This window comes from Aotus nancymaae, unplaced genomic scaffold, assembly GCF_030222135.1.
Source record: "Aotus nancymaae isolate 86718 unplaced genomic scaffold, 86718_ANA_hifiasm-v0.15.2.pri h1tg000059l, whole genome shotgun sequence".
Classification (NCBI taxonomy): domain Eukaryota; kingdom Metazoa; phylum Chordata; class Mammalia; order Primates; family Aotidae; genus Aotus; species Aotus nancymaae.
Window position 1 is genome coordinate 68,133,692 of NW_026988473.1, and position 25,139 is coordinate 68,158,830.

Below are 25,139 nucleotides of genomic sequence, written 5' to 3' on the forward strand. Positions count from 1 at the left end.
GGGATAAAGCACCTAAGATGAATGCTTCAGACGCAGTTTTTGTTTGTTTGTTTTTCGTTTTGGTGGGGAAAGCCATCTATCCATTTCTATAGCAGGAAAATGTAATTACCACAAATGTACATAATAAAGCCCAGCTTTTGCTGGGCACTGAATGAAATGCTTTGACGTACTACTATTCATTCACAAACCTTTATTGAGCATCCACCATATGTGAGGCATCACGATCTGAATCATGAAGTGTATATGCTAGCAAGAAAACAGAGAACAAACCAACCAACAAAAAAACTCAAGGCAGCAGAACATAGTTGTTAAGAGTACGGCATCTGGAAACAAGACTATCTGGCCTTCAATGCTTACTTGACCACCTGTTAACTGTGTGACTTTGGGTAAGTAACATAACTGCTCTGTGCCTTATTCTCTTACCTATAAAATGATATTAATTATCATCATCCTTCTGATTTATACTAAGGACTAAATGAGTTAAAAAGGTATAAAGAGCTTGAAGGAGAGTCTGGAAAGTAGCAAATATTGTTATTAATAAATAGTATTATTGATGCTTTTTTATTATAATTATTATTATCAATAACCTCTATAAAGAATGCTTGAAGGAGGATTAAGGGAAAGAGGATCAGACAATGCCAGGGTAGAAAACGAATTTAGAAAGAGGTAATTTAGATAAAGGGACCTGGAAAAGTATTTTTTAAAAGATGACATTTCAGCAAGTGACATACATGAAGTGCCAGAATGAGTCCTGTGAATATTTGGAGCGGACTATTCCAAAGAGTGAAGAGCAATTGCTAGAAAGGTTAAGGGCCATTGAGTGGAAATCAGCTTGGCTTGATGTGATCAAGAAAGAGTACAAGAGTTGCAGTGATGAGAAATGGGTGAGCAAAGAAGAGAATGTGGGTGGAGTAAAAGGTGAGGTAGGAGAGGTGAGCAAAGAGTAATTGATTTGAAGTCTCATGAGCCTCCAGAGGAATCAGATTTTACCTGAGATTGAGAGAGAGCCACCCAAAGGCTATGAGAAGAGACACAACACAGTCTGGATGTCTTTTTTAAAAGATAGCTCTGGCTGCATGTAATAGTGAACTACAGAGGGATAAGAGACATAGCAGGCAATTCCTGTTGTCTCACTTAACCCACACATCAACACGTGAGGTATACACCATAAGCCTTGGAAACATAATGTATCAAAAGGCACACAGATGTTCTGACTCCAAGTCCATGTGTATCTTCCTCTCCTCAGGAAGGCCTTCAGGAACCTCCCTGACCAGGTCAGATAGTCCTATTACACGTTTTCACTGCAGCGCTTTCCTCTCCTTCACAGAACCTATCAGTTTAATGTTATATGGTTGAGTGATTATGTATTTTATGTCTAAGAGCAATGGCAGTGCTTGTGTCCCCAGGGTCTATGTAGCCCATGCAGAAGGTGCTTAGGAATTACTTGTTCAATGAACGAATAAACTGTACTGCCGAAAGCAGAGGGGGCAGAATGCGAGATCTGTGAGTAAATGTGATAATGACATGAATAAATAAAAAACTGAATTTAACACAGTAACAACAAAGCCACACTATTCCTAATTGCTTCTTTTTTAAATATAAGTATTATTTTTCAAATTATTATTAGTAAAAGTAAGAAACAAGGCAAATAAAAACGAATTATTTTTAAATCATTTTTTAAACAAAGGCATTAAATGAAACACGTAACAGTCTCAAATTTCTTAATGTACAGGAGAGTTATTGTAATGATTTTCTAGAAGTTGGCCACACCTAGAATTAAAACCTACTTGGAAACAGACAAAAATGAAATAAAAAGAATTCTAAATATACTTTTATAATACTACTGTAATATTAGTGATGACAATTACTCATATTTTCATTGTGCTTTCCAATCTACAAATATCTGCTGCATATAGTATTTCATTGCTCATTCAGAAGGTACTCAACATTTCAGCCATCATTCAAACACATACATATGTGCAGGCACACATACATACTCAAGCGCACTTTCTAAATCATTTCTGCAGCTATCCCCTTTGCAGTGGCCTTGATAAAAGCTGACTGTGGCACTTCATTAAATGCAGCCCTCATTAGGACTTGGCATTGTTTGAAGCTACTATCAGATGATGCTGAGCTCAGTAAGGGCACCTGTTCTCAGAACTTCTATCTTCGTCAAACAGCAAGTCCCAGTCTTTTTTATATTTTGGAGCTGGGACTAAAAGCAAACCTACTTTCATTGCTATGTGAAACGAATTTCCATGCCTTCATTTTCTTTCTTTGTGCCATGTAGTAAGTAGATAAAAATGATTCCCTGTTTTCAACTCTAACACCTCTGAAATTAAGCCCTGGGGAAGCTAGTGGTAACTCTGAGGTGGTAACTTCTAAGTTATTGGGAAAAATAACTCTATTAACCATCCAGGAACGAAGACCTGGCTATTATCACACACACATATTAAATGGCTGCTGGAACACAGTGAAGAGGTGAGGCATAGTGTCAGGAAACGTTCTGTTCCAGCTCTTACAAATAGGACATACTCAGTTTTATACATGAATGACTTATGTGTAATATTATTAAAACAAAAAAGTAATAATCATTTACTGGATACTAAGTTTGCTGTATAACAACTCATTAAACCCTAACAACAATCTATCAGACATTATTAACCTCCAAATCTCATTTCTACACACACACAAAAATTGAGGGACCTATGAATTAAGCAACTTATCCAAGGCCATGCAGCTGGAAAATAAGAAAGCCAAGATTTCAAACCATATCATTTCTCTTACATTGTTCTTCCTAGTTTCTCAGTTTCATAGGGGAGAGATACATTATGTCAGGTTGGTGTGAAGACATGAGCATGTGAGTATATATAACAACAGGCAGAAGAATTAGAACTTAAACCCAGGCATATCTGAACCCAAAATTTAATCTCCATGGCCAAGAAAACAATTTCATTTACAATACAATATGTCTCACTAGACTGAATAAACCTTTAAACATATTCTTTTTTTTTTTTTTGTATAATTATAAATTTTCTCTAAGTTCGATTGAGGAACAAATATATTCTAAAGAAATGGTAAAACTGAGAAATGAATCAATATGCTGTTGTTCTGATCTGTTAACTCCTTGGTTGTGCTGTATTTCTGAGCAAATCTCAATGAAGCAGATTTACCCTTAATCTTAACACTCCATCTCTGCTACATATATTAATTCTTTTGGTTCACTGCAGAATTACTGAGGAATTGGTTGGCTTAAAATTCATTAATGGTGCCCTAAAGGTATGAAAGAGTTAATACATTTCCAGACATATTTATTGTTATTAGCAAAGGTTATGAGATCTAAAAATTATTACCTAGGGTATCTGGAATTTAGCTTTTTCAAGTGAAAAAAAGTTCAATGACTTTCAGAGAGCTTATGAAACTAAGAACAAACAATTCTCATGTTTTAGGAAATCCCCAAGGTTTCTTACAAATGACTCTTCCTAAAGTGATGTCAAAAATAGTGCTTATTACACTTTGGGCTTCTACTCCAATTTATCTAGTCCTTCCTATGGTTGAGGGAGGAATAAAATGACATCCTTTCTTCTTAAGGATATTAGAGCTTCCTATGACTCCTTGCACCAAGATAATAGATTATCCTATCATTAATCTGTTAAGATAATAGATTATCCTATTATGCTTTCTCCACAGTAATACACTTGGTTTTAAATCTTTGCAATTCAGTTCATCAAACTCTGTTAATTTAAATTTTACAGTTAATTTTCTGATATATTTAATGAGTTAATTCTTTGGAGAAAAAAATTAGCTTCTAAAGCTCTTAGACAAAGAAAATGCAATTGGTAGCTTAGTAATGCAATCTATTCTAGTTTCTAAATGTGTAATTTTACCCCATCACCCCAAAACTATTAATGGGATGAAATCAATCATGCAGGTGAACAGGTATCTTTTCAATGAAAGGAAACAAAATAAATATGCCTGTGACAGGAGATTAATATTAGGAAAATATGAGGAGAGAGAAAATGTTTTATAGCAAAATTATCTCAATTTTTTAAAGAAGTTCAATTCTAAAGAATAATGTGATTATATGGGTAGAAGGCTTGAAAAGTAAAGGTTTGAAGTAGACAATCAAAGGAACAGAAAAGGAAACTGGCTAAATTCAAATACATTATTAAATCTGATTTGAGGGCCAAATTCCTACCTTACTTTCAAGGCTGAACTAAGATGTCACATCCTCCTGAATTAGCTACTAGGGAAATTGCCCAATAACAATAAATAACTGGAAAATAAGAAAAACACATATGATTCAACAATTTTCAGTCATTTGATGTCTGTATGATCCATCAGAGAAAGGAAATAAATAAGGTGAGCTCCACTATTGCTCCAGCTTACTGACTGGAGGCAGTTTTCAGGAAAGAGAAAGAAATATGGGACCCAAACAGAGTCTAGTTTCTCCAATGCATTGAGAAATCAGAAATTGGAGTTTTGGATAGCCATGGCAGGGAGAATCTGTGGGCATAATACCAGGGTTAAAGGATAAGAATGAATACCATGAAGAGACAGAGAGATGCAAGTGTGAGTTATGTAATCAGTTCCTGATGATGACCCATAATTAGGAAAAAAAATCAATTAATAGAGAAATGACAAAGATAATAAAATAGGCAAGTAAGAATGTTTAAGAAGTGAATTTTTAAAATGTGCTTGAAGTATGTAAAAAAATGTGTAGAAAAACATAAACAAGATGAAGAGTATGATGAGAGAAATGGAAGATTTTTAATGAACCAAATGAAACATATAAAGATAAAAAAGACTATCTAAAATGAAAAATACAGTACATGGGATCAGCCACTGATGAAGATGCTGCAAAAGAAGAAAACCAGTGAACTCGAAGAAATAACGATGGAAACTGTTTAAAACAGAGATTTCAAAAGACTGGAACAAAATAGACTGCCAATGATATGCTGAATGATACCAAGTGGAGTCCTAGAAAGTGGGAAGGAAAAGAAACATTATTTAAAGAAATAATGACCAATAATTTTCCACATTTGATAACTAGAAATCCACAGATCTAAGAAGCTCAAACACCCCAGGCAGAATGTACCTAAAGAAAACCATACATCATGGACAAATTGCTGAAAACCAAAGATAGAGTGAAGAATTTCAAAAGCAGCCAGAAAAGAAAAAGCTTACTTTCCATACAGAAGAACAAAGGATGACAGCAACTCCTCCTCATAAATAACTATTCAGATCATATAGCAGTAGATGAGGTGACATCTTTAAAGTATTACAAGAGGCCGGGCGCGGTGGCTCACGCCTGTAATCCCAGCACTTTGGGAGGCCGAGGCGGGTGGATCACGAGGTCAAGAGATCAAGACCATCCCGGTCAACATGGTGAAACCCCGTCTCTACTAAAAATACAAAAAAATAGCTGGGCATGGTGGCGCGTGCCTGTAATTCCAGCTACTCAGGAGGCTGAGGCAGGAGAATTGCCTGAACCCAGGAGGCGGAGGTTGCGGTGAGCCGAGATCGCGCCATTGCACTCCAGCCTGGGTAACAAGAGTGAAACTCTGTCTCAAAAAAAAAAAAAAAAAAAAAAAAGTATTACAAGAGAAGGACTGTCAATGTAGAATTCTATACCCTGCAAAAATATCATTTAAAAATGACAAAAGCTTATAATGTTCATTGGCAGCAAATCTGTACCACAATAAATGTCAAAGGAAGGTTTGTGGGCAAAGAAAAATAACAACAGAGGAAATGTTTATCTATACATGGAATTTACAGTTACAACAAATAAATGAAGAATATTAGAAATGATCAATATCCAGGTACTTCTATTTTTGTCTCATTAATAGTCTCTTCAAAATATAAATGATTCAAAGCAAAAATGATAAAAATCTATTATATGACTTACACAGATAAAATTATACACAAGAGGCATGTGCAGAGTTAAAAGGATATTATTGCCCTTTCCTGTTAGGTGAGAACTGCGTGAAGTGAGGGTCTCAGACACCGTTTCTAGTTTTCATCATGTAGACAGACCAGCCCTTCTGCAAAGAGGGTCAACGTACCTAAAACTCGAAGAACCTTCTGTAAGAAGTGTGGCAAGCATCAGCCTCACAAAGTGACACAGTATAAGAAGCGCAAGGATTCCTTGTATGCCCAGGGAAAGAGGTGCTATGATCAGAAGCAGAGTGGCTATGGTGGGCAGACAAAGTCGATTTTCCGGAAGAAGGCTAAGACCACAAAGAAGATTGTGCTCAGGCTGGAATGTGTTGAGCCTAACTGCAGACGCAAGAGGATGCTGGCCATTAAGAGATGATGCAAGCATTTTGAACTGGGAGGAGATAAGAAGAGAAAGGGCCAAGTGATCCACTTCTAAACTTTGGGATATTTTTCTTTTAATTTTGGGAAGAAAATGTTGAAACCGTAGAAAAATTACCTGTAGGAAAATAAATACAGTGATATTCTTATGCAAAAAAAGTATATTATTGTGAGTTTCTAGTATTATATGTGAAGTGGTATAATATTATTTAAAGATAGACTCTGATAAATTGTATAAACCCTAGAGACACCACATAAAAGAAGAAAAAATATAGGTAATAAGCCAATAGTGGATCTAAAATGGAATTGTAAGAAGGCTCAACTCAAAAGTTATCAAGGAAAATGGGAGAAAAGAACAGAGGTTAGCAGTAAAACGCAAATAGCAAGACAATATATTTAAATTTTAGCATATTAATAATTATATAAAATATAAGTAGTCTAAACTCTTCAATTAAAAGGTGAAGATTGATGGATTGAATAAAAAAGCAAGACCTACTAGAAACTAAACTTAAATATAAAGATACAGTATAGACACCACATGAGTTGAAATTCTTTAAGAATATAGGCTCTATCTAATTCAACTTGTATTTCTCATGCTCAATTCAGTACTAGCACTCAGAATCTACTAAAAATTATTCCTTGAAAAAGCAAATGCCTTCAAAAAGCAGTCTAAGGAGGAAGTCGAATTGTCTGTATTTGCAGATAACATATAATACACTTAGAAGTTTATTATATGTATATATAGAAGTATATAATATACTTCTAAATGTAAATATATTTAGAAGACCCATTGTCTCAGCCCAAAATCTCCTGAAACTGATAAGCAACTTCAGCAAAGTCCCAGGATACAAAATCAACGTGCAGAAATCACAAGCATTCCTATACACCAATAACAGACTTAAAGAGAGCCAAATCAAGAATGAACTGCCATTCACAATTGCTACAAAGAGAATAAAATACCTAGGAATACAATTAACGAAGAACGTAAAGGACCTCTTTAAGGATAACTTCAAACCACTGCTAAACGAAATAAGAGAGGACACAAACAGATGGAGAAACATTCCATGCTCATGGTTAGGAAGAATCAATATTGTGAAAATGGCCATACTGCCCAAAGTAATTTACAGATTCAACGCTATCCCCATCAAGCTACCAATGACCTTCTTCACAGAACTGGAAAAAATCACCTTAAACTTCATATAGAACCAAAAGAGGGCCCACATAGCCAAGTCAATTCTAAGCAAAAAGAACAAAGCTGGAGGCATCACACTACCAGACTTCAAACTATACTACAAGGCTACAGTAATCAAAACAGCATGGTGCTGGTACCAAAACAGAGATATAGACCAATGGAACAGAACAGAGGCCTCGGAGGCAACGCCACACATCTACAACCATCTGATCTTTGACAAACCTGGCAAAAACAAGCAATGGGGAAAGGATTCCCTGTTTAACAAATGATGTTGGGAAAACTGGCCAGCCATATGCAGAAAGCAGAAACTGGACCCCTTCCTGACATCTTACACTAAAATTAACTCCAGGTGGATTAAAGACTTAAACATAAGACCTAACACCATAAAAACCCTAGAAGAAAACCTAGGCAAAACCATTCAGGACATAGGCATAGGCAAGGACTTCATGACTAAAACACCAAAAGCATTGGCAACAAAAGCCAAAATAGACAAATGGGACCTAATTAAACTCCACAGCTTCTGCACAGCAAAAGAAACAGTCATTAGAGTGAATCGGCAACCAACAGAATGGGAAAAAATTTTTGCAATCTACTCATCTGACAAAGGGCTAATAACCAGAATCTACAAAGAACTAAAACAGATATACAAGAAAAAAACAAGCCCATTCAAAAGCTAGCAAAGGATATGAACAGACACTACAAAAGAAGACATACAGGAAGCCAACAAACATACGAAAAAATGCTCATCATCACTGGTCATTAGAGAAATGCAAATCAAAACTACATTGAGATACCATCTCACGCCAGTTAGAATGGCGATCATTAAAAAATCAGGAGACAACAGATGCTGGAGGGGATGTGGAGAAATAGGAACACTTTTACACTGTTGATGGGAGTGTCAATTAGTTCAACCATTGTGGAAGACAGTGTGGCAATTCCTCAAGGACCTAGAAATAGAAATTCCATCTGACCCAGCAATCCCATTACTGGGTATCTATCCAAAGGATTATAAATCATTCTATTATAAGGACACATGCACATGAACGTTCACTGCGGCACAGTTTACAATAGCAAAGACTTGGAACCAACCCAAATGCCCATCAATGATACTGGACAGGGAAAATATGACACATATACATCATGGAATACTATGCAGCTGTCAAAAACAATGAGCCCGTGTCCTTTGTAGGAACATGGATGAACCTGGAAACCATCATTCTCAGCAAACTGACACAAGAACAGAAAATCAAACACCACATGTTCTCACTCACGGGTGTTGGACAATGAGAACACATGGACACAGGAAGGGGAGCATCACACACTGGGGATGGGGGGAAATAGGGGAGGGACAGCAGGGGGTGTGGAGTTGGGGAGAGATAGCATGGGGAGAAATGCCAGATATAGGTGACAGGGAGGAAGGCAGCAAATCACACTGCCATGTGTGTATCTATGCAACAATCTTCCATGTTTTCACATGTACCCCAAAACCTAAAATGCAATGAAAAAAAAAAGAAAAAAAAAAGAAATGAATGGCATGGCTGTGTATCAATCAAACTTTATTTACAAAAACCAGCATTGGGGCAGACCTGGCCCATGAACTATGATTGTCACGTCCCAGTCAAGCAGGATAATTGTTTGAAGTCTCTATGGCTGTGTGCCTGGATTTGAATGTTTGTTCTCTCTGAAATTCATATTAAAACTTAATCCCTAACTTAACAGTATTAAGAGCTGAGGCCTTTAAGAGATGATTGGGTCATACATAGATTAATGGATGATGGGTTAATGAATTAATGGGTTATCATGGGAATTGATTATTTATCACAATAAGAGTCTGTTAAAAAACTGAGTTTGGCTCTCAGGGTATCCCTCTTGCCCTGTGATGCCTTCCCCTATGCAATGACACAGCAAGTGGACCTCACCAGAAACTGACCAGATGCAGCCACCTGATTCTGGACTTCTCAGTCTCCAGAACTGTGACAAATTTATTTTCTTTGTAAATTATCCAGTCTCAGGTATTCAGTTACAGCAAGAGAAAATGGATGAAGACATTATGTTATCCATTCCTTAAATGATACATTTATCACTACTCTAGAAAGCTTTGATCAGAGCTAGTAATAGATGCACACATCTCTTTATTTATACTTACCCTGTACCTACACTTTCTGATTAATGCAAGTAGAAAAGACAAGATCTCAGACACTGACAGGTAATTTATTTTCTATATCCAAGATCTCCAATACTGTTTTGTGCTTTTATTGTATTGCCAGTCTATGCAGCTAGTGATTTTGAAAACAATTCTAAACTATAAAAGTGCGTAACGTTACCACTATCAGCTCTTATCATTTTTCAATGGGACAGAAGGTTTGGTCAATTGCATTGATGTACAACACATAATATATGTTGTTTTAATCTGCTCAATCTACTTTTTAAAAATATTTTATTTTAGCTTTTCCCAGCATATCACAACTTTCTCACATTCTTATAATTCTGTCATCTTTGTAAAATTACTAATAAAAAACATGTCTTCTACATTTGCCTATTCTTCATGGATTTCTGTGTAAACATTCTTCTAAGACAAGGATTTGAGGTTTCAAGATAAATGGTCATTAAAAACAGATCATGCTCAAACCATCTACTATAAGTAAACATGTCTTCTATTTAAAGCAAATTGCTCATTCAGAGAAAATGGTACAATTCATAAAGGAAAATCATGTATTTGGTGTTAGCATGTGGTCTAAGTTAGATATTAGGATTTCAGGCTTTAGATGCATCCTGGTGGCATTTATTAGTGGCAATGTAACACCAGGCGAGTTATTTAGTTATTATTTTTCTGTCTTATTATCTATTAAATGTGCAAACCAGTTATACCTCATTAAAGATGTGAGATTAAATGAGATAATACATGAAAAGCTTAATAGTTGCTTTATAAGTATAATAAATATTGTGTTAATTTTTTAATTGTATGTCATTGAAATGCAATAAATATTCAGCAAGAGATAGAAAAAGTGTATTTGTCTATAATCTATAACTAGTATCTTACCAATTATTTTTATTCCCAGAGTCCAATATACTGCATAATAACTACTAGCTACTTGAAATATTGTTTTTTGAAATCGAAGTTCATTACTTCTCCACATGAGGCATTTTATTCACAATGTAATGGCTTTGCCTTGTTAAATCATGTATCCCTCCCATTAGCCAAGAGGATGATTTGAAATTTCCAATTTGATTTCTCCCAAATTTACATTTTTATACTGCAATATGGCAGATGTTTTATACATTACTTTACATAATTTAGATAAGTTTATTTAAATACACAAATCTCTGAGTTTAGGTATTATTATTTTAACTTAGAAATGAATAAAACATAGCTCCAGAGACCTTATCCCAGCCACACAGTTGGTTTGGAACTTAGGTTCCTACAAATTATTCATGACTTCAACAGGAATCGGAAGAAAATGTTAGTATTTCTCATGCATTAAAATACTTCATTTATTAGATCTTATGACAAGAGGTTGAGACAGATGTGATCACATCTACTTTTCAGATGAGAAAACTGAGGCTAAGAGAGGCTAACTTGTTCAATATCATACAAAAGCTTTTCTTGGAGGTAGGAGAGTGAGGCAGACATACACACGAAGAATAGCTTCATTTACTTTAACTGTTCTGTTGCAAGTTGTCCCCTCAAGTAACTTGGTACTTGGTTCCCTATTCAATCATGCATTTTCCCGGGGCAATAAAAGTCTTCATGCCACAGACATGGTTGGAGCATTAAAAATATGCACTTCTGAAATTTTACAATGTGACGTAAAGATTGCTGGATGTAACTGCTGCATAGAACCATTTACTGAGAAAGCCCAGTGTCAGACATGCTAACAGGGAACACAGTCTAAGGATCATAAGAAAGAATACGAAACATGCATTGATTGCTGACCATGTGCCAGGAGCATGCAGATACATTTGATATTCACAAAAATATAAGGGGTAAACTTTATCCCTTCACCTTACTGATGGGGAAACTGACATTCAGAGAAGCTATCTCACTTGTTCGAGGTCCCTCTGCTGGTAAACAATAGAACAACCTTTTGGATCTATGTTTTAACTAAAACACCACAAATGAACAATATAAATAATTAGGATAATGCCGAAGAGAGATGACACTTATCTCTTCTTCTTGAGATGAAGATGTAATATCTTACAAGGAAGAGGTATTCCCTCTTTCTTGGCAATAATGCTTTTCCTCACATTCATGTTACAGTTGTTTGACATACACAATCCATTCACAGACTTTAACAGTTCTACAGATCTGAGCTGCCACTCACTTAAGAGTGGTATAGGGAGAAGTTGTATTTTTCTCAACTTTATTAGGTACTTAAAATCCTTGCGGAAATTTGAAATATTATTCATTTAGTTACACCTTTAAAATCCACCCTCTCCAAGGATTCTCCTAGTTTTCCCCAATTTGAAATAAAGGAAGTGGCAGGGTAATAGTAGGAAGTTTGTAGTCAGACAGATAGATAGACTAGGTCTAAGATCTAGCACACTAGCTGCTAATTAAATGATTTTGGAAATCATATGTATCCACATAGGATTTTTTGGAGAGTTGAGTGTGATGCTGAAAGTGAGGTGCCTACCACAGTGTGTGGTACACAGTAGGGCCTCAGAAAGCATCAAATCCTTCTTTTTATCACTATGAGAAACACAAGACAGGTTTCTTTTTTATGAGCATTAATAATGTATGTATGTATCTTCTTCCACAAGAGCACTATTTCTGGAAAGCAGTGTCTGACTCTTTACCACCTATTATGTCTCTACATTATAGGTATTCAAGAAATTATCGGTGAATTGAAATTATAGGGAGTAGGTTTCTGAGTCAGACTGAAGGAAACTAAAGCTTAAAGCAAAATACTGACGGCTGACAGTTGGCACCTGCTAATGAAGACTGCTCTAATCATGCATGTGTGGGCAGGTGGTGGGAGGACAGCATCTAGGGGTCTATTTTATCAAAGGCTATATGATGGAGAAATGTGCCTACCATATTCTCAGTCACTCTTCACACTTTTCATTCTGGCTTCTTTATAAATTCAGTTGCCCACTTATGTCTAAAGGACTAAAGTATTTTTGTGGCTTTAAATCCAAAGAGGTCAATGAGGTGTGAATAATTAATTTTTACTGGTTCTCTTTCAGGCTTTGGTTTACTTTACTAAAAAGAAAAAAACAAGTTGTGATTTTGAATATGCCACTATTTCATTATTTATAGATAAGAATTCAGATAACATGAATCTCTTTCTAGAACAAAAGAAAAAAATACATGTAGTATACAAAATCTTTTTTTTTTCTATAGGGTCTCAGTCTGTCACCCAGGATGGAGTACAACAGTGGCATAACCATGGCTTACTGCAGCCTTAACCTACGAGGCTCAGGGAATCTTCCTCCCAACTCAGGCTCCCAAGTAGCTAAAGTTACAGGTGTGTACCACCAAGCCTGGCTAATTATTTGTAGAGACGGGTTTTGGCCTTTCGCACAGGCTGGTCTCAAACTTCTGGGCTCAGATGATCACTCATCTCGTCCTCCCAAACTGCTGGGATTACAGCCATGAGCCACCACATCTGGCCACAAAATCTTTTTATACCAGCATAGCAAACCTGCTTATTCTATTGATAAGAATTGACATACTGCTAAGATCAATTAATATTTTAAAATGTAAGATTAAACATGGCCTACTAAACCTCTTCCCTCCCCCAAAAGGATTAAACAATAGTCCAGTATTTCTCATGGTGAGCTCAACTGATTAGTTAGCATGAAAGTCCTGATAATATCTATTAAAAACTTCTACTATTAGAAAAGTTTTGTAAATGTACTTTAAATTTCTATGAGGAAATAATAACTCCTGCATGGTATATAAAAAAGATTTATTTCATTTGCTCTCAGCTAGTCTCTAATTTTACTTTGTTAAAAAGAAAACCCATTTCATGGAAAAAAGCAGTCATTAAAAAAATCATAATATTCTAAAATGGCTGTATTGTAGTATGTGATTTTCTAAAAAGTTTGTTTTTTCAGATTTTCTTGTTAGGTATCAGACCTTTGGCATTTACTTTCAAGGATTTTAGGAAATAACTTGTATAAAGTATATTTACATTTAAATTAATCTGAAAAATGCAAATGGAGACAAACCAAACAGGGAAAAACTTATGACTTACATTTAGATTCGTGTTGTACAAGAGTGCATTAAAGTATCTGGTAATGATGGAATTCAATCCAATTAGAATTTTTAAAACTCAGAAAGCATCTGAAGTGTGTTAATAAATTCACAGCTTTATAATATTAACATCACAATGTCAGTGTTGCTTTGTATTACACAAAATAATTATGCTGGACTGCATATGCAGATTCTAATTACACATAACAAAGAAAGACTTAAATTGGACCTCCTGAAAAGGCCCATTTGCTTATAAAAAGCTGTGATGATTTGATATCACATGAAATTTGTATTTAATAAATAAAGACAGAATGTGTAAATTAGCTTTCAGTGTTTTTGCCCTACAGCAGATCCAAAATTATGGAAATCTAAAAATTATAGCTTTAATTTCCCATGAACTATCTTTGCATTGCTTCAATTTGTGGTTGCTTAGAAACATTATAGGCAAAGGAATTGATTCCTTCCAGATGCTACTAGTCAAACCACAAGTTATGTTTCTGATTTAAGGCTATTCTGTTTAATAGTGTTATAAATATACATTTCTCTAAAAAGTTACAAATGCAAAAATCAAGTTCTGTTAATAGTGCGTCTCAAGAATCTATTCCTTATTAACATGTAAGAAGTATTTTCTGTGTTCAGCTTCCATCGGGTTAACTAAAGGCAAACAGTGTTGAATACCATTATTGTCATTTATTCCCAAGATTTAGTTCACTAGTTCCCGTCTAAGTTTGTGATTCAGTAGTTTGGTAGCACTAAGACATTCACATTCATTTATCAAATGCTTGTTGAGAGAGGCAATAACCTTCCCAAATACCTAAAAATATAGCAAAAGATCAAACCACAAGAGTTATTGGCATATGTGAATAACGACCTTAGCTAGTAACTGCAGACTCTACTTGGGTGGATACTTCAGAGAAATAACCGAAGGAAGGAAAGACAAAGAGAGAGGAAAGAGAAGTGAGGAGCTAGATGGAAGCAACCGAAGCCTCAATGTGAACGTTTTCAGTTTACGGAGGAAATGCATGCAAAGCCAGTGTTCAAACTCCAGATCACATTTGGATGATCTCAACAACATCACTTAATTTCTTTGAACTTTGTTTTCCCCAATGAAGAAACAGTCAAAATGAAAAAAAAAAAAAAAAAAAAAAGAAAATTAGGGTGCTTGTGGGGAAAAACTGAAATAATGACTGGTGAAGAAGAAAACCTGCTTATCAAATACAGAAAGTAAACAATCGTTAAATTATCATACTGTCAAAACATCAAAAAATCCTTATGTTTAACTTTTAGTTTCTAGAAGTTGATTATTTTTAAGATGTTCTTAAAATCTCCAAATTCCTTCCAACTTCTGTTTTTCTCTAAAGTTTGAACAAACTATGAATACTTTTCACTAAATTTCTAATAATGAAGATCAAAGGTAACCCTGGGTCTAATCTCATAAAATAGATCTAAAATATAAACATACAGATGATGATTTTTTCGTTTCTGCTTTGTAAAAATTTGTATAAGAAGTTATTTTGAGCTTCTTGATGCTTTATAAGCACATATTTGCCCTGTGTTGAAAAGTTCCTCCTGCTTTTTTCACAGGCAGAAAAATTATTTTTTTTAATGAAAATTTGCCAAACCGAGTCAAATCCCAAATAGCTTGCTTGATGCTTTCCTTCCAAAATTATGTGTTTTATGGGGAAAAGGGTATCTCTAGGACCCATTCCTTATAGTCCTTCCTGGGTTTTACGCTTCCACATGCTTGAAATCAAGCTCAGGGAAATTTTTCCCAAAACCAGTTTCTCCAACTATTCTCCTTAACTCAATGCCACTGTAATCCACCCAATTTGACCACTTCAGAATAATTCTTGATTATTCCCTCCAGAACCCATAATGTTCAACTGTCTTTCTAATTTAACTGATTTATATTCTAAAGCGAGATGGTTCAATTCACAAACCACAGGCTATATGCAGTCCAGGATGGCTTTGAATGCAGCCCAACCCAAATTTGTAAACTTTTTAAAAATATTATGAGATTTTTTTTTTTTAATGTGTGATTTTTTTTTTTAGCTCATCAGCTATCATTAATGTTAGTGTATTTTATGTGTGACCCAAGACAATTCTTCTTCCAATGTGGCCCAGGGAGGCCAAAAGATTGGACACCCTTGTTCTAAAGAACTCCCGAAATTGTCACCTTGTTGGGCATTCTTATTACCACTAGCTTGGTTCATATCTCATCGACTCTGGCAATACTTTCCAAACTTACCTCTCCGCCTACAGTCTCTTCCCAGGTTCATTTTTCCTCCTCAGACTGAAGAACTTATAACTACATACAACTATATCAAAACCCTTGCTGGACACATAAATACTGAAATCTAAAAGCCCAGGCTGCTTCTCATGACACTCAGTCCTTCCCATCTTCACCAAACATCATATGGATTCTCATCTCCTGTCCTCTCTCATGCACCCCTCCTCCAATCACAGAACTGTGTATTACCCCCGGCATATAACATCTGTTTTGTAATTTCCTGTCTCTACAAATGTGCTCAAGTCTCAGATTTTAATGGACTATTCCCTACTTTCTCCAGCTGGTAGACTTACATTCAACACCCAAATTGAAAGTTACCATCTCAAGAAAGCTCTCACCTTAAAAAGCTGTCTCCAAAACAAGAATTCCCATTATTTTCTAATTATCCACAGCACATCTTCCATATTCTCATTATAACACCCTTCATAGTAGACTGTTATTAACTGACTATGTGAATAATTCTCCTAAGAGACTGTGAGCTCTTTACATGAAGGGTCCTTGTCTTATTAATCTTTGCTTAATTAGTGCTTGGAACTATAACTGGCACATGATACGAGACATGATTTCTGACTGAATGAATGTGTGAATTAACGGCTATAATTATTGTGCTGTTTTTGTTCACCAACTGGTTCTTTAAAAAACAACATATATAAAACTTACTAACTGACAATGCTGCCGAGTCTGATGACATTCCATGTTAATCTCATTTTATAATACTTTACATTTAGTTTTTTATACCTTAGCAACTGTATGAGAAAACATTTAATAAAATCAGAGTTTTTTAATGTGCATATCTTTTTATCTACTGATTGACTGAATATTAAAATTTTGATCACATGACTTCATCCTTTTTAGTATTAGCCTACAGGTTGCCTTTGGAAGAGCTAGTGAAGTATTTTTTTTTAATTACAGACTTAGCTGGCCATATTTTAATAGTGATGGTTACTGAGGCTAGATCCTTGCTACCTAAAACAACATCTCTACCTCTACTTTGTCATTTATATATTTGCCTTTCCATTATGTTACAAATATTTATCTTAGATTATCACACACAGTTTGTAAGCAGAACGTGCCTTCTTTGGTTGTTGAACACATTAATGCAGAGCCTTTCTTTGGGTCTAACCTATTAATTAAATCCTGTTCAATGACTTGTTTGTGATTGTTTTCATAATTGCCATTTCATACAAACTTGACCCATTTGCCTTTTAAATAAGCGTTTTGTACTATGTTGATGTCTTCATTTTTTCCACATAATAAGATATTGATAAAACATAAGGTCAGGAGGAGAAATAGTCATATTAATCAATGTGTTCACAAAATAGTAATTCTAAGTTTGCTTAAACTCCCATCAATCTTTTCTTTGGAGGCTAAGAAATTCACTTCTATAGAGCTTTAATTCTCTCTCTCTTTTTAATTCTTAATTTTTATTAGCATGACTTTAAAAACACAAATTGCTATTTGACAAATGTCTTGTTACCCATATGCATGTTTTGCTAAATAAAGGAGATTGAGGATAGGCTTGTTATTTATCCCAACTCAGATTCTATGGATGAAAGCAGGGAGGTGGAGAGATGAAATATTAAAAATAAATTTTAGGAAAATCATTCGAGAAACGTAGGATCACATTGACTTTAAAGGAAAAACAGGAACTTAAAAATAATGGCATCACTAAAGATAGAATAGGAATTAAAGGACTGGGAAATTCAACTTTGGATTCTAATCAAATTAAGATCTACTCTTCTGTCAATATGGAAAGTACATATATTCCAGAAAATGTCATGTCTAAAAACTTCTCATGAACCCAAAAAATACTAAACCCAGGTATGGTGATGTGCTTAGTATTCTTGATTTTTATTTTTTATTTATAATCCCTCTCTTTATAAAAACACCTTGAAGTGTCACATTATAAAAGCCAAAAACCTAATAGAAAATTAAAAGAAAAAAAACCCCATCATTTCAGCACAGGAGGTAGCTAAAGTGGCAACCATTTACTACGAAAACTGGTGATTAAAAAGAAAGAATTAAACATTTATCCTCTCCTACACAAACTAAACATCAGAGTCATCTAAAAAACTTTGTTTCTGAGGAAATTTTTTTCAGAAAATTTTCATCTGATCATGTAGATAAGTGATATAATTACAAAATCACCAATGGCAAATTATGTTGAAAAAATATTAAAAGGTAACAATCATCCATAGATGGTAAAAGTTATTAGGTGAAAAAACCAATGGGGAAATTTGCAGTGGAAGGGTCAGGCTGACAAAACCTGTAACAATGATCAATTTTAACATCACTAAAATTATGATTACCAGATATACATATTTTCTGATTTCATGTAATAAAAATTACACTCACCACCTATGAAGTATCCATGCTAAAGAAGTTGAATACAAATGTAATCGTCTTTGTATTTATTTTTTAGTTTATAGAAAATATGAAGAATAGCGAATCAATTTGTACACCAAAAGAAAAAAATTCTGTAAGGCAACTGTCTTAGTTTTCAAGAGTCATTTGTATCATTAAATTTAAGAAAAAGGAAGAAAGAGCTAGATTAAAGAGAGTTAAAAATAAAAGCACCACCACCATGAAAGTCATGATGTAGACCTTCTTGGGACCACAATTTAAATCAACCAACCATAAAATGACATTTTGAAATAATAAGGGGCATTTGAGTTATATTCAAATGTATTAGATAATAGTAAAGATAAACTGATAACTTTCTAGGTGATTATATAGATTACATCTATTTGTAGGGTTATATACGTTAGTATTACAAGATGTAATAGTTGATATTAGAGCTCTAACATATTAAAGTAAAAACATAAAAAGAAAAAAGAACAAATTAAACCAAGTTTGACAAAATGATGATTGAATCTAGTTGTCTGGTATATGAGGGTACATTATATCTTCTCTACTATTTTATTGACATCTATTTCACAAAAATCTGAGCATGTTTATGATAAAAGCGTTCAAAATACAGGGTGAAATATTTAAAAAATATATATTTTAATGTTTAATTTGAACAGAAAGTATGGGAAATCTTGTGAAGCCAAAAATAAATCCAGAGGTGGAACTAAGTATGAAGCCGCCAGCTTCACTGGGGACATCTGCTCTTCAGTCTCCTAAATAGTAAATCTAAATGATCTTATGCAACAGGAGACTTAGCCTAGGGCTCACACAAGCTGAAGAGTCAGAATAAAGATTCCTGAAGAAAGCTGGAAGCCCAAATCCTCATTCTATCAGTAAAAGGGCCTGCTAGGAAAATATCTATTCCACTGTTATGGACTACATGTTTCTGTTCCTCGGCCTCCAAATTTATATATTGAAGCTGTAACACCGACTGTGGCTGTATTTGGAGATGGGGCCCCTAAGAAAGTAATTAGGATTAAATGAGGTCATAAGGGTAGGGCTATGATCCATCAGGATTAGTGTCCCTATAAGAAAAGACACCAGGGGGCTGGTTTGCTCATTCTCTTGCTTGCTGTCTTTCCTTCTCTGCATACACACATCAAAGAAAGGTCATATGAAGACACAGTGAGAAGGCAGCCATATCCAAGCCAGGAAGAGGTTCCTCAACAGCAACCTGATTTGCTGGCACCTTGATCTTGGAATTCCCATTCTCCAGAATTGTCAGAAAATAAATTTCTGTTATTTAAGCCATCTAGTCTGTAATATTTAGTCATAAAAGCCTGAGCAGACTAATATAACCAGAAAAAAAGATGATGAAGATATTTATCAATCTTGGATTTGACATTGAATGAAGGGTAAAAATCTCCCCTGAGAATCTGTAATCACAACTTTGCCCTTTTTAAAGATTTGGAACTCAAATTCACATTGTGTGGCCTAAAAAGCACCATATAAGAGCTCAAAATGGTCCCCAGGTGTCTGGAGGAAACAAATACACATTATTTCTTTAGAAAATCACCTTCAACCCAAGTCTCAAAGAACTACCACAGATAAATCTCCAGAAAACATAAACTCAAAATAAATGGGAAAAAATTAATGCAGCCACAAAATTTTCAAGAAAGTGAATCATCATGACTGAGAATCAGCCAAAGAAAATAAGAGTAAAATACTCAAACGATTCAAAGTATAGGATAAATAATACACAATATGTTTTAATATGTTCAAGGACATAAAGGAGAAAATGAAAGGCTTAAGGACAAAAGAACTAAAACCAGAGAGCTGATGTGAACAAAGAACCAAATCAAATTTCCAGAAATTAAAAAAGTAGCTATTGAAAATAACATGTAAAGAATTAGTTACATAGCAGGTTAGACACTCCTGAATAGAACATCAGGGAGTGAAAACTAGATCTCAAGAAATTTCTCTGGAAGACAGCACAGAAGATAAAAAGATGAGAAGTGAGAAGAAGTTAAGAAAAGTGGAAGGTCTAACAAAACGACTCAACAGGTAGAATTACAGGTAGCCCCCAAAATACTTTTGAGAAAATTAGAAATGAAATAATATTATTAAACAAACGCATATAGAGACAAGGATAATATGGGCTGATGTTCAGACCCTATTTCCCTCCTCATCTGAGCATAAATTATAACATTTCTACAGCGTCTTGCCAGTACACTTAATGAGAGTTTCAGCAATGGAAAATAGGGAAAGAAGTATTATTGAAAATAAAAAGTTTGCCAACAATCTTCTATAACTTAAATGTACAAGTCCAATGATTTAGGTAGCACAATAAGCCCCAAAAGCATTAATCAAAAGAAACGAAACCTCGACTCACTACAGTAAAGTCGCAGAATACCAAACATACACAGATTTTAAAATCAACCCAAAAGGAAAGGTTGATTACCTAAAGTTACACAACTAAATAGGGAGTAAGATGGAATCCATAAGGGAGTAGAATCACATTTTCAAGGTGCACCAAAAAAAAACCCAGAATTTTGTTGCCATGAAAAAATATTTCTTCAGAAGAAGAATAAAATAAGAACATTTGACAAACAATGCACATTTTATGACCCTTACTGAAATTGCAAAATAGATGCTCAAGAAAGCCTGTAAGTGATAAAAGAGGAAAGGTCTTCGATACTAGAAAAAAGATAAAGTAAAACTTTGAGTAGCATAAGTGGGAGTCTTGATCTAAGTGACATAAGTGCCATATTCATGAGCTACAGAATGCACTTTCTTTTCAAATATACATGGAACATTTACAAAAATTTACCCCTATACTAGGCCATAGTTCAAGCCTGAACAAATGTCAAAGAGTGCGCACCACAGAAACAAAATAACAAGAAATCAGGAAAAAAAATAGCTTTGAAAACACACGCATTTTTAAATGTAAATAGTGCATTTCTAAATAACACAGGAGCTCATGAAGAAAACTAAACAGCAATAATACTGAATATGAAAATGTGTGGAATGCTGCTAACATGATTGAAAGAAGAAAATGTATAGCCTTAAGTATTTATATTAGAAAAGGAAAAAAGTCTGAAAACCAGTCAGCAAAGTATCCAAATTAAGAAGTTAGGAGGAGGAAAAAAAAAGGAAATTGAGAAGATTGTAAAAAAGAGAACCAGTATTCCAAAAGTAGAAAATAAATACAATAGAGAAAATCAGCAAGGCCTAATTTAATGTTTTCATAACAAATAAAATTGAAAACATTCTGGAAGTATCTCTCAAGAAAAAGAAAGATACCAGGAACACCATTTTGCATAATTCCAAGAGACACATTTCATATCATATGCTATATAAATGAACTGTGAGCCAGGGAATTTGATTCATATAAAATAATACAATGTTTACAGTGTCCCTTAAAGTAATGCAAAAGGAAAGTATTGAAGAATGTAAAAATCATACTAGGAATGAAAAGGGAGACATATCTATACATGCAAAAGAAAATTTGAAAGGATAATAAGATAATACTTTAAAAAGCTTTTCTCCATCAAATTTAAAAGTTTAAAAAAATTGACAAATTTCTTGACAATCTTAACATATTAAACTTGGCTCAAGAATAAAGAGAAAACCTGAATAATTGTATAAATATTAAAATAGTGAATACAAGTTTTAAAAATATTCCTACCAGGAAATACTAGACCTAGATAGTTTTACAGATAAGTTTTTTCTTTTACTCAAGAGGTGGAAAAATTCAATCTTATAGAAACATTTCTTCCCAGAACTTTGGAAGGCCAAGGTAGGCGGATCACAAGGTCAGGAAACCCTGGCCAATGTGGTGAAACACCGTCTCTACTGAAAATACAAAAAAATTAGCTGGGCATGGTGGCGCACACCTGTAGTCCCAGCTACTCGGGAGGCTGAGGCAGGAGAATTGCTTGAACCCAGGAGGGGGAGATTGCAGTGAGCCGACAGGCCGCTACAGCACTACAGTCTGGGCGACAATGCAAGACTCCATCTCAAAAAAAACGAACAACAACAACAAAGAAACATTTCTGTAGAATAAGGAAAGAGGCACACTAACCAATTCAACTTCAGAATAGTATAATATCAGTACTGAAATTAAGCAATCTCATTGTACTCATAGATGCAAAAACACTAAAATTTTACCATACTAAATCTAGCTATATACATATTCTGCATTTTGTAATACACATTCATCATGAGCAAGTGGACTTTATTTCAGAATGTAAACTGGGTTTCATATTAGAAAATGTATGAATAATTCAATTCATTAATAGAAAGTCTAATTTATACTTCATGTCAATTTAATGATGATAAACTATGTAAAACATCAAACAGAATGACAGCTGATAGAAGCTCAATAAACTATTTCCTCCTTTCTCCTAAAATGCTAATGAACCAGTGTATCATTTTCTGTGGTTATAAACAACCAACTTCGATTAATTGAATCAGAAAGTCTTTCTCAGAAGGAATGTGGGGAACGCTTTAGATAAAAGGACCAGATACGGAAAACAGCAGCTGCTGCTAGAATCATTAAACTCTAACTGAACTTAGAGCGTCTGTCTATCTGGCTCCTGTGAGAGGTAAGGATCTGGCTGAAGGTGCAGGTTTCCGCCTCTGGGATTCCTTCAGCTTCTGGAGCACGGGGGCACCTCTCTAGATTTACAGTCATATTAAAATGAAGATTGGTGGAAGGCAGGTGATTCCCAAGAGGAAAATGGAGCACAATGAGGAAAAGAAAAACGAACGTTGGGCAGACAGAAAGCCAATAAATATCCACCCTAACATGTTTGGCTAGAAGCATTCCTGACATGCAAAGAAACAAGTTCCCACAAATCAGCTTTTCTACTAGAAATCGGTTTAACCCTCCCTAATCTAGTTCTTCATCACTGGATAAATGTCCACAATAGCGCAAGTTCTTTCACTCAAACTAGTTTTGCTCAGTGCTTAGAGAAATAGATATAACCGCCAGACAGCTCTCATCAAGCTGGTACCTTCTTTGTACAGATGATGAAACAGGTATCATGTCAGTCTCTGCTAATGCAAATACTTTTCCTGCCGCCTCCCCAATCTTGTTCCAGCACAAAATCTTTACTTACTGCTGTTGAAAAAATTATCCGAAAGTTTTAAAATCATTATTTTAAAATTGGACTGAAGTAGAAAATAATCAAAAGGGTCCTCTCAAATGAGACATGAAATGATAAAATATGTGGGGACTCCTGGCCTTTCTCTACCCATTCAAGGTGGGGATCAGTTATCTATTACAAGCCCTGCACCAGGCTGTAGATAACGGTATCTGTCTTGCTTTATCATAACCATTTGTCCTTAAAGTAGAATTTGGCTTTCTGTAAAGAATTTAGCACATTTACAGAAATCTCAATGCTCTTTAGCTATGGCATCATTAAAAATTCAAACTTATACATCACCTGAAAGAAGTCTACTGCTTTAAATACACACACACATACAAATACTCAATCTCTCTCCTACCACTAATGCTATGTCATTGATACCGTAACAATTGCACCTCCTGAAAAGTTCCCATATCCAGATGCTACTCTACTGTTTGAATTCGGTCTTCCATATGATTCTAAGACTATAGATAGCGTCTCATTTATTTCTCTTCCTCTCATCTTAACCTCCTTCCATCTGTCCTCCACACTGCTGCCAGAATAGCATTCGTACCATGAAACTCTGACCATGGTGCTTCCTGTCTGCTATTCAGCCATTTTTCCCTTGGCTTTTGGCATACTCCTTAATTCATAAAAGAAGGCCCTTTGTGATCTGATGCTGACCTACCTTCTCAATACTCCTTTACTTGTCTATGCTTCAGCAAAGCTATTGCCTCAGCATGGTTCATTTTTGTATTATCTACTGAGAAATATCATGTGTGAACACAGGGTCCATTCCCCTGAGAAGCTTTGCCCGATTATCCAGTTAGGTTTTCTTCAGCTCTGACACACCCTAAGCTAAGATGACTCCTAATATTTCCCCATTTCCTGCTGTCCATGCATTTACCTAGTACCTTTCCCTTGAGTTGAAGTGACGACTGGTATCTAAATAATACAATATAGCATAGGTGATGGGATGTCACCCTCTTTGTTAACATTAAATGGCAAAATAGATGAGATATCATGCCCATGATTACTCTACATTATAAAAGACAGACTGTCTTAGAAGAGTGGAGAGATACTCTTGTTGGCCTTAAAGAAGCAAACGGCCATGTTGTGAACCGCCTATGGAGAGGGCTGCGTGGCAGGGTACTGTGGGCAGACTCTAGTAGGTAAGGCAGCCTCCAGCCAACAGCCAATAAGAAGCTGAGGCTCTCGGTCATACCATCACAAGGAAATACATTCTGTTAACAATTCAAGGCAGCTGAAATTAGACCTTTCCTTGATTAAGCCTCTTCTAAGACTGCAGCCCTGGATGGCAGCCAGTGACACAATGAAGCAGAGAGTCCTGCTATGCTGTGCTTGGACTTGACCAATGAAAACAGTGAAATAATAAATGTTTTAAGTGACTATGTTTACGGAAATGTGTTACACAGCATCGAAAATGAATGCATTAACAGCCCAAGATGCTTTTCACTGGGCTCCTACTGCACTTTTCACGTACCTCCATCAAGCAGCTGAAATGTTTATACTCAAATGAACTGTTTTTCAACAGATAAAAAAAGTCAAGATCAGTTACTGTGTCTTTCTAATTTTATATCTCTAGCATCTAGTATAGGGAGCTCTCAATGACACTTCATTGTGACAAGAAAATAATTT

At 35.1% G+C, this 25,139-nt stretch overlaps 1 protein-coding gene and 1 pseudogene across 20 annotated transcripts in view; one reads left to right on the plus strand and one right to left on the minus strand.

Annotated features, from left to right (window-relative positions):
- The window catches only part of DLG2 (discs large MAGUK scaffold protein 2), a 2,157,409-nt gene that overhangs the window by 882,903 nt on the left and 1,249,367 nt on the right, over positions 1–25,139 (minus strand). The gene's annotated exons all lie outside the window — the stretch shown is intronic.
- On the plus strand, positions 732–6,376 carry LOC110568452 (large ribosomal subunit protein eL42-like; annotated as a pseudogene).